Source organism: Rhipicephalus sanguineus, unplaced genomic scaffold (assembly GCF_013339695.2).
Source record: "Rhipicephalus sanguineus isolate Rsan-2018 unplaced genomic scaffold, BIME_Rsan_1.4 Seq246, whole genome shotgun sequence".
Lineage (NCBI taxonomy): Eukaryota > Metazoa > Arthropoda > Arachnida > Ixodida > Ixodidae > Rhipicephalus > Rhipicephalus sanguineus.
In genome coordinates this window covers 1-10,600 of record NW_023614856.1, presented here as the reverse complement: position 1 = coordinate 10,600, position 10,600 = coordinate 1, and the positions used below count along the sequence as shown (strand labels likewise).

Below are 10,600 nucleotides of genomic sequence, written 5' to 3'. Positions count from 1 at the left end.
CAACACGCTAATCCACACCAAACATAGCTCTGCAACGCGCGCCTGCCTCACCATGGCTGTAACACTGCGTTCCCCGCTCACGCGCTCGCCCCGAGAAAAAATCGCGGCCGGGCTGCGCATTTACAAAGGCGAGCGAATAAACCCCCCCACAATGCACCGCGCCACGGCGCTCTCTGGGGCTATGCATTTTGGCCGGCAAATTGTGTCAGGCGGCTGCCAGTCCCCGTGTTTTCGTATCAGCGGAAACATAGCGACCGCGCCTGTGCCTGGCTCCTGGCTCTCCATGCCTGGACGACGCGACCATAGCAAACGCCTTACGAATGAATCGGATACTCGTGAACAGACAGTAAGTGCTTCGAGAGACGCTGTGCGCACACTTCTCGCTGCCGAAAGCCGTCTCGTCCAGGATGCATTGAAGCGGACACACACAGCCTGCAGCGAAGAACAACGCGACGGACATTGCTCTACTCCACTTGGTAAGTTTTTGTTGCTGCTCAGCATGGATCTATTAAAAGCGCGTTTCTGATACTGTCAGTCTATCTAAGGCTACGAACGTTGCTCTGGCAGCACGCAGCTTCCACTAGCTAGTGCCGATGCAAGCGTGCGGACCATAAAGCCTGCGCGCAACTTTATCGTGCTGCCAGCTTCCAAATTGCGAAGCTAAAAGATAAAAGAAAAGCCCGCAGCCCTAAAGCACTGCCTTTAGTGGAATAAATTTACGAGGAGGAAATTGAACTTAAAATAGGAGCTCTTCGAGTATATGCTTTTTTTTTCATGCTTCACCGCCAATACGGCTCTGTGTTCCAGGTGAAGGCAAGGGAGACTGCACTTATCCGCACTCGTTTGTGGCTTCAGCTTTCTTTCCTCCCGCTGTATATTGTGTGATCTGGCAGTATTGTGCAACCCTCCTCCATGAAAATTGTCGAGTGCACTCTATAGGGCTCTACTCTCCATGATGTCGACACTTTAACGCTTCATCACAGTAAAAATATATATTAGAGGGAGGCCTTACTAAAAGTCACGTCCGCCACTGTAGTGTCACTGTACCCATGCAGAAAAAAGAACAAAACAAGGGATAACAATTTATTAACAAGAAAGTGTCCCATGAAGTAAGAACAAGCAAAAAGAGTTTTGGTTTATTGGTATATCAAAAGCATAAACATGTTTTTATTATACTACACACACACCCAGACATAATGTTTATTGAAGCAAGGTAAATACTTGTAAATGTATGCAGAGCAAGATGACAGAAATTCTGTAGTGCTTTGAAGTTCAGAAGGACAACTGGAAATGTGCAACCGCACTCTGGCACCGTGGTAACATAGGGATGTGCAAATATTCAAGTTTCGAATTCAAATAGAATAATCGTTTTGACTTTGAATAGCTAGTATTTGAAGTTTTGAATAATTCAACACGACGAATATCAAAGACGCGACAAAGGCCAATTAGTGCAATTTGATTAGGGTGGGATGGCAAAACTAACGCTAAGTCGCTAAACTTCATTAAATTTTCACCTTTCGTTAAAACTTTCATCGTATTGCTGGGTCAAAAGTGAGTGCATGTTCATTTAAAAAAGATTATGTTGTTTCCACGCCTCATGGCTAATGGCCAGGGAAACATTCTGTGAGACTCGAACTGCTGGCAACCAAAAATAACCAGCACACTGAAGCTCAGGTCTTATAGGCAAGAGGTTCACAATACTTCAATGAGCCCCTAATCACAAGAAAGGATGATCCTTTAACATACTGCAAAGAGCACGGAGCTGCACTTTATCGAGGTATCGCCATAATCGCTTTGTGATACCTTCCCGACCCCTGCTACTTGAGGGTACCCAGTGAACAGCGAAAAGTTTTAGTTGATTACCCAGTGAACTGCAGGAAACACCTTAACATCGCGGCAAGAGAGCCTGAAGCCAGGTCATGTGAAGCTGCTTGTGTCATGACAATTCATAGTCTTTCGCTAGTAGTCAGCACCGCGTTATGTGCTTCGAAGACATGAGCAGATTTTATTTCCTTGTTCTTTCTTTCAATTTCAAATAAAACTTTCTGTATTCGATATCTATATTTGACATTTTCGGCCACTATTGCGGCACTATTCGATTCAAGATGAAATTCACTATTTGCACACCCCTACTGATAACAAAAGACTCTCAGAGAAACTCGCCATCAAGACAAAGGAAGCAGAAAGGTGTTCTATTTGACATGATTACTATTTCTGCTTTGTTCTCACAACATCAAGACCACTGTAATATTCTAGAACAGGGGTCGACATGTTCAAGGAAAGACATGCTCTGAGGTCTGCTCACTGGTCTCCTTTGTCTGTCTTACTGGCATTGTGGTCACTGCTGCCGGTGCAACTAGGCTGTGCAACCAGGGTTATGTTGCTTACATCTGGAGTAACTGAACCTTGACCTCTTTCGCTTTTGTGAGTTACTTGTGTTACATTGTTCATTTTGCTTAGCTGCCCCATTTGAAATGCGAAGCATTCTTAGCAGACTGCAGGCTATTTGAGCTTGTCTATCTACGTATCTGTCTAGCCGCCTACGTCTGGGCGCTCTTGTGGTACATAAAAAATTCAGTCAGCCCTCAGTGATGAGGGCTGACAGCACTGAGGACCACACTAGCTCCTAACGGTAAGGCATAGCAAAAGTCAATCATCATGGAATACCACATTGTGACTGCATGACAACATGACTTGACAGCGTGACTTGAATGGGCCACAGCTGGAGGAGCCAAGGGTTGTCCGTTAGTAGGTGCCATTCAACATGACTGTATGCATGATACTGTGGTAGCAGTGCAGAGCCAGATGCTTGCGCCTGTGGCTAAGGTCACCAATTGTAGGGGTATGATGTCAAACAGCCAACGTGAGGAGTCGTTGTTCCTCACTTTGATTCAAGGATATGTGAAGCACCTAAGTGCAGTGGCGGCGATGAGCAGCCTGTATGATGAGCAGCTCCTTTGCTTAGGTTTAGGTGCATGTTAAAGAATCCCATGTGGCCTAAATTGATCCGAAGTCACCCCACTACGGTGTGCCTCACAATCACATCACGGTTTTGGCGCATAAACCCTAGAAAGGTTGTTATTGAACCAGGCTGGCACGTGCCTAGGGCTGCATAAAACCCATTAAGCGGGAGGCAGCGACCATTCAATGCAGCCTTGCACTGGGCACATTCTGCTCGACGTTTAGCTTGAGAGACTGGGGCCTCTTCTTTGGCCTGTTGGCAGCTGGCTCAACTACTGGGCGCCTTGCAGGCATCCTCTTAGACCCCCTCGTGAGCCTTGGCCGACGCCTGGCAATGCTGGTTGGCTGCACTCGTATCTGACGAGCCCGGCGACGTCTTGCTGCAGCGGTAGCCTTGAGTGCCAGCATCAGCGCAGTTCCATCCGTGCTGTTTGCACACGAGCCAGCTCCTCTCCAAGGCCTTCAGGATCTCGAGGTAAGCCGGATTGTGTACATTCATGGCAGGCACACGCCGTACCTGGGCCTCCAGGAATAGACCTTTTTCAAGCAATCCCAGAACCCCCCGAGGGCTCGCGAAGCACTATGGGAAAAGTGTGTACGGCGAGCCCGCCCGCTGTTCCGTTGCTCGCTGCTCGTTGGCGCCGTGGGGCACCAAACGAAAAAAAAACACGTCACCGCTGGTTGACTATTATTAAATACTAAATGCTACCCGTCTGAACGCACCTGCATGTATCTCTACGCATGAAATGCGAAAGAAATGATGCAGTCAGTGTAGGTATATTACCGAGCGGATGTATACTGGATCTAGCAGTTAAGCGGCATGCGAGTTATCACGTGCCGATATACATGCAGTAAAAACGTGCTATTGTGAGCAATGTGAGCTGGAACACCGAATTCGTATTTATTCAATGATTACTTGTTCACAAGCCACTACGGCATTTAATGCCATAGTGGCTCGTGATGGGGTTTAACCAAACTGTAGAGAGGTGTTACAGTGTTCAGGTATACCGATTATTATATATTTTAATTGACAAGTCATGCGCTGTACAAAGAAGTGAGCACATCCTAAACGTGTTAAGAAAAAGGGATTGGACTAGAATTCACTTGTGAGATGCCTTGCTCTGATAATTTGCAGTTTCTTGATACATGCTTATAAGTTTAACTGCGGAGCATGTTCGCGGGCACTATAGCCCGCATTCAGTGAAATCGGTGTTCAATTTCGCGTCGGCACATTCGAATGTTGTTAAACGAGGAATTGTGATGTCATGATTACGCAAGGCATTGGAAAAAAACTTGCGCACATAAGATGAGCAGTAGTTCCAGCTGCAAAGTGATCAAAGACGCGGGATATCCTGCGTATCGTTGTATCAGTTCGCGAAAATCTGTTCGCATGGCAAAGAAAGATTAACACGGACGTTCTCCATCCATAAATAATAAAGAAACTAGAAATACTGCAGTTATTCCACGTATGTATAAGAAGTTCTTCAGTCGCATGGCCTGAAGAACGTAGGGAAGGGATGTGGGGGTGAAGGTTGTGTTTACCGCCCCAAATAAGCTCAGTCGCATTAAGGTCGCAGGGGTCTGCGGTTGGCAAAGAAAAATGCGGTCAGAGGCATGCCGATTGTTTTGTAATTGTGTAGGAGTTAACCATAATTTCTCTTTCTTGTGTCCACATGTACATCGGCCAGACTGGTCGATGTATTAATACGTATACGCGCCTCAGCGTACATCGAAACTCATTGAATGGAGCCGTCTCATCTTGCCTCTCTATATCAGTCATGAAAATGTAATCCCATCTTCGAAAGCACAGTAATTTTGTACCATCAACCTAATCAGACAACGCGAGAAATTTCGGTGGCATATCATGTCACAAATAATGCCACACTTTGTGTCAGTCAACCTTCTCAGTCGTTACAAGACAAGGAATTCTACTTTATTAATCGACTGTAAGGACACGCCTTGGTTGTTTGACTTTTCGTACCTCTTTATGACACGCGCGACGCACTCGCATTTTTTAATGCTTTTTTTCACGCGTACAATAATCTTTCAGTTGTGTGTGAGCGCTGGTTTCTGCATTTCCTTCCTTGTACTGCTCCTTTCTTTTTTCGCTCTAAGTATTATTCCAACCTGTAGTTGCAGCACCAACGAAGGTTAGTAGGCACTTATAGTTCGTTACATATATGGTGCGAGCGATGCAATGCATGTATCCCATTTCCCCAAATGCCGACTACACTTTCTAGTGTACTCGTCAGATATCAGAACCTCACACTGTAGTCGTCGAGAGTGTCAATGGACGTTGATTCCAAATGCATCCGAGAATCATAGACCGCTCCTGCATTTCGTAGGCAACCGAGCTGTATTTTTTTATTTATGCCGTAAGGCGCATTGGGGCTAAAAAAATAAATAAAAGGTGACGCTTCTGAGCCGCTCAACTTAGAGTTACTGTATATGCTTAAAGGTAGCATATACAGTAACTCTAGCTCAACTGGTCCAACAGTGGGAGAGATGCAAATTGTCGAGAGGCCGTCGCAGCTAAGCACTTAAGTTCGGGATTGAATTGCGCAGTAACATGTTGCACCTTGCCAAATTCACTGTGTCTAAGAAGTCCTGGCATGGCGCAAGCGGAAAGCTACAGCGCGAGACGCGCGCTCGTCGCGGCGGCTGCTGCGGCGTACACATCCCATGAGCGCTTGCGCGCCCGTTGGTGGCGCTCGTGTGCTTGAAAAAGGTCTATTGGTATGCATGTTCTTGGGCCTGCACAGAAAGTGGTGAAGGAAATATTGTTCACATGATACACCACACCAACAAGAACTGCACATTTATTTTGCTGTTCTCTAACTGCAGCCAAGGGCTCAGTAATAAAGGTTAAACTGAGGAGTCAGTTTTAAGTGAAGCTTTCCTTGTCTCCTGTTTTGACTGTCCTGCCACTGGTAGTGCTGCCAATCTAAAAAGTATACAGTTTTACTGACTCAGGTAAAGAAATGCTTGATATTTCTTTACATTTACATAGTACATACAGCTGCGTTTTTCAGTATGCTTTGTCTTCATATAGTGTTGTGCTATGCAAAGACATGGGAAAATTTTTAGTTTAGATTACTTTTGAAGGGTTTGAACATATTGCAATAATGAATTCGCTTTAGCCAAGCTGCAATGATTTAACAAGTTATGACTCTAATACACATCAGTAATGACACTAATTGTTTCTGTGGACCTACCTATGTCTCTGTCGGCACTAATGGCAGTTCTTGCTTGTGGTTGCAGTTGGGGTATGTATGTCCAAATGATCAGTCAGTCGAAACTTGGCGCTCTGGAGTCACAACTGCAGCCAAAGAGTTACACCCTAACAAAGAGTTAACCCTTCATTAGTCGGATGCTGAATTCAGGGACGTACCTGTCCTAATTCATTATTTAAATGGAATCTATCCTGCACGATTTGCATAAGTATGTCCACGGTGTGCAGACGCACCTGCAGTTAAACATACCACATTGAAGTGCTTCAAAAGGCCTCTGGATATGCCTCTTCCGCAGCATGCCGCATACAGCAGAAAAGGCAGCTGCATGAAGCATGGCTTCCAAAGAGGAGATGAGATAGCTACCTGGCTGTCTCGGACAAAAAGTCCAGTGAGCTGACCTTGGAATAAGGGTCTATACCATGATAGCTTGCATTCTCTCTCTTTTTTCTTCTGCCAATAAAAGTTTTCTCAATAAACCAATGGGATTCTACCTGTTTTGTTGTAAACAAGAAGGGAAAAACACGAAATAACCTACACTTAGCAAGGGTAGATTTTTGGTCTTGTTGGTGCGACGTATTCATAGTGTTAAGCGTGGAACTATTAAGACTGAGACAAGACAGAGAGTGTTTGTGTTACTCCATGTTTCATCTCTGTCGTGTTCCGTGCTTGACACTATTAATATCCTACTTTGTCTCTTTTCACGATTTCACGATCAGCACATGATGATCATAATGCCTGTGGCCACATCCCCTTGATGTTGCAGGTCAACAGCCAGAGCTGGATCAGGCCAAAAATAAAAATAAGCTTTAGGAAAAAAATTATAAAACATGGAGAAAAAGATATTACACCCTGAAAAGTACAAAATCAAAACCCTGGATTCCTGAGCAGCATTACTTTCTGCAGGTGCTAGGGCCAGTGACACAAGTTCATGTGAGGTAATAAAATGCCTTAATATCAACCCAGTCGGACCTTTTCGGTTTCAAAGGAGAGGGCAACCCTAACTTGTCAGCAGTTGAGATTAACAAGAAAGATGTTAGATCATATGCACATTATGCCAGGATCTTTTTTGTTTGTGTGTTTGTGTCTGTGTGTGTAGGGGGGGTGCTCGATGTCAACATATACGTTCTTGTATCAGTTCTTGTATCACTCCAGTATGCTCTGACCTGTTCCTGGCAGTAGGCGATTGTAAATTAGCCCAGCAAATGAAGGGCTTTGACATATTAGCTTGTTTTAGATGCGTAGATGGTTCCTCGATATACAAATCAGGTTTGAAATGCACCACATGCGCTGGCATTATAACACTATAGGAAAGAAAGAAATCCCAAGCTTCTAGTGAAACCACTCGAAACTCATCAAATGAGGCATAGCTTTCTACAGTGAAATCTGTTATGAGATCACAACAATGGCCTTTTTGGCGCCATAGTTGCCTGCTGCCGGCGATGTCCGTACCACTATCATGCAAAATAAGATAAAAAAATGAAATTTGAAAAAATATCTAGTATGGAACGGGGCTCGAACCTGGACCCTCTCCGTGGCAGCCCAGTGTTCTACCACAGAGCCATGCCACTGCTTCAAACTTCTTTGCATAAAGACCCTACACAGGCTTCATGCCGGGAAGAAACGACATTAACATGTGTAATGTAGTGTGGTAGAAGAGTAAAATAAGAACCAGGCATCACCCAATGTAAATTGTGTAGACAGGTGTTGCACAATGTGAATTGCGTAACTAGTGGGTCATTGAATGCTTCCAACTCATTGCAAAAGGCTCTGGCATAATTCTTCATCAACATCAGCCACAGCATCAACAGAGTGCGCATAACGCCTTGCAGATGTGTAACGGGTACCTTGCTTCTCCGCAGAATGATAAATAATGGCGCAGTCGGTGCTTCCCAACTTGACAAAATTATTATTTATGGCGTAGTGGCAAGTGTACTTGTATTAGTAGCCCCAAGAGAGTTTACAACGGACTGTAGAAGTGCTGCTCTTCCAACTTTTGCTGTGACTGTGCTGTGCTTTCTGCACAGGCCTGGCGTTATTTATGCATCTGGCGAGCAGTGAAAAAGTCCTGCCATCATCTTCTAGAGCATGGGTCTCAGCCGCATGCAGCCCGCCAACCTTTCGCTAGCAGCCCGTAGCCCACGCATGACAGTTCTCCCATATTTTTTGATGACTTTTGTGACTTTGCTTAATGGTGCTGGCATTATTTTCTTGCCTGTCGTGATTAATAACACTTTGTTCGGGTAAGCCACACAAATGTGAATGGTCATAAGCATCTTTTTTTCATCAGACACCTCATGCGGTCACCTTGTGTTGAAACATCACCGCAGAACAAAAACTAAACTTAAGGATCGGCGTCCAGATATTAGTCATTGTGGAGATCGGTATAGACATGTTTCTCTATTCCTGATGCCAAATACCCTTAAGAAATGACCAATATAAGAGATATGGGAAAGGCTTCCCTTCAAATGGCAATGTTAGCTGACATTTTACTTACACTCCCCCACTCCCTCCCCACGCAGTTCTGACATTTTCACTGTCACTGCCCTTTGTAAGATTAAATTTTCCGATAGCTGATGTGAGTTTGAGACCCCTGTTTTAGAGCATAGCCTTAAACCATCAGTTTAAAAGATTAAAAAACAGTGGCTATTCCCAAAGCATGCTCGTAGGAATCAGTGAAAATTAAAAAAAAAAAAAAACCAAAAACCCATGCGCCACCGAAGAAATAAGGACACACTGACCTCAGCAAAGCAGCAGTTGTTCTGTTTTTGTGCAGCATTTTGCACTATATGAAACAAGCAGGGCGAACATGCAGTGTCAGTGTTTTTTTGTCTTCAGCGCTTCATAAGCTTTAAGGGATTCTGCAAAGCAGTGAACAATAACTGAAGAAAAAGTACACAACAAACCACCGAGACCCCCTTGTACTATGTGCTAAGAAGGTTGTGTGCAGTATTCCTCTAACCTGCGGTAAAGAATATACATGATTTGCTCCTTGCATGGCCGAAGCTTATCTGTATGATGGAGCCCAGTGTGTCAGAATTGACGACGTGTGCTCAGATCCTGTACCTGTTAAGTCGGGCATTCCACAGGGTTCTTCTTGATATCTCGTTAAAGTTAAGCTCTATGTTGATGACTGCACAGTCTATCACAACATTCAGAATCCTAGTGATCAGGCTCTACTTAACAATGCTTTAGCACAAATTGCAGTGTGGTGCACAGATTGGCAAATGAAAATAAACATTAAAAAATCTGTTGCGATGACTGTGACACAAAACGACAGCCATTAAGTTATCACTGCATAGGCGGCAGGTCTCTTGCTGTTTTAAACAGATATAAATACCTCAGGGTGACAGTAACGTCGGATATGAGGTGGAATGAACACATATATTGAAAGGTGTGCGGAAGGGCTATGTGGAAACTTGGTTACTTAAAAAGAAATATGCGGCAATGTACACACGAGGTTAAATTAATAGCGTATAAAACTGTAGTCCATCCTGTAATAGAATATGCATCGATAGGTTGGGGCCCGTACAGTCAAGGAAACACAAACTAGAAACTGTCCGAAAGAAAGTGGTTAGGTTTGTATATCGTTCTTATAGCTGGCGCGCTTCTGCTAGTGCTTTGGTAAAAAAAGCAGGTCTAGAATTCCTACAAAAGTAGCGCCAACACGACCGGTTAAAAAATTCATGCACCTGTTATTCCATGATAAACTTGGTATTCATAAACACACTTGGAATTCATAAACACAGCCATAAACACAGAATACCAAAAACAACTTGGTATTCATAAACACAGCCTCATCTAGAGGCTAGCAGTACTGTATGAATAAACAAATAAATAAATAAATAAATAGGGCATACAGGACGCTGTATTAATAAACGTCTCCTGGAACACAGATACCCCTGCCAACAATTGCAATCTGCAGGTCACCTCGTTGCACACTGAAAACGATGCTGTACACCAAAGTTCCGTGACACGTGTTGCTTGCACATTGCAGTGACAAAGATACCAGGGAGATAAAAGAAACCCTTTTCATCATAGGGGCAAAAGAGCAATGCATCAGCACACCCTTGCTGTTGCATTTAACGCAAGCAGAAATAAAATTTCTAGAAAGTGATATACACTGATCCGCCGAAAATTTGTCTGTGCTTAATAAGGCATATGCTATGTTCTGGCATCATATTTGTTTTCTTTTTTGCCTTTTTGCTTTTTTCTGCCCTTTACCTTAACCCTCGAACCTGATTGTTAAACTACCTTTGACACTTCACAAGATGTGAATAAATCAGTTGTAAGTTTGCACACCAACTGTCCTGTAATCCCTCACGAAAGGAATCGTGAAAGACCACCAACTCGCCCAATTCGTCACTCTGCTAAACCTTTATTACTCCTTGCCAGAATTGTTAAAATGT

At 44.1% G+C, this 10,600-nt stretch overlaps 1 long non-coding RNA gene across 1 annotated transcript; it reads left to right on the top strand.

The window, feature by feature from the left end:
* Positions 1 to 278: 278 nt before the first annotated feature.
* LOC119376845 (uncharacterized) lies at positions 279 to 7,552 on the top strand. The gene is made up of 3 exons (XR_005180672.2): positions 279 to 476; positions 3,252 to 3,436; positions 6,958 to 7,552. It is a non-coding gene; the product is annotated as an uncharacterized LOC119376845 (long non-coding RNA).
* Positions 7,553 to 10,600: the final 3,048 nt, after the last annotated feature.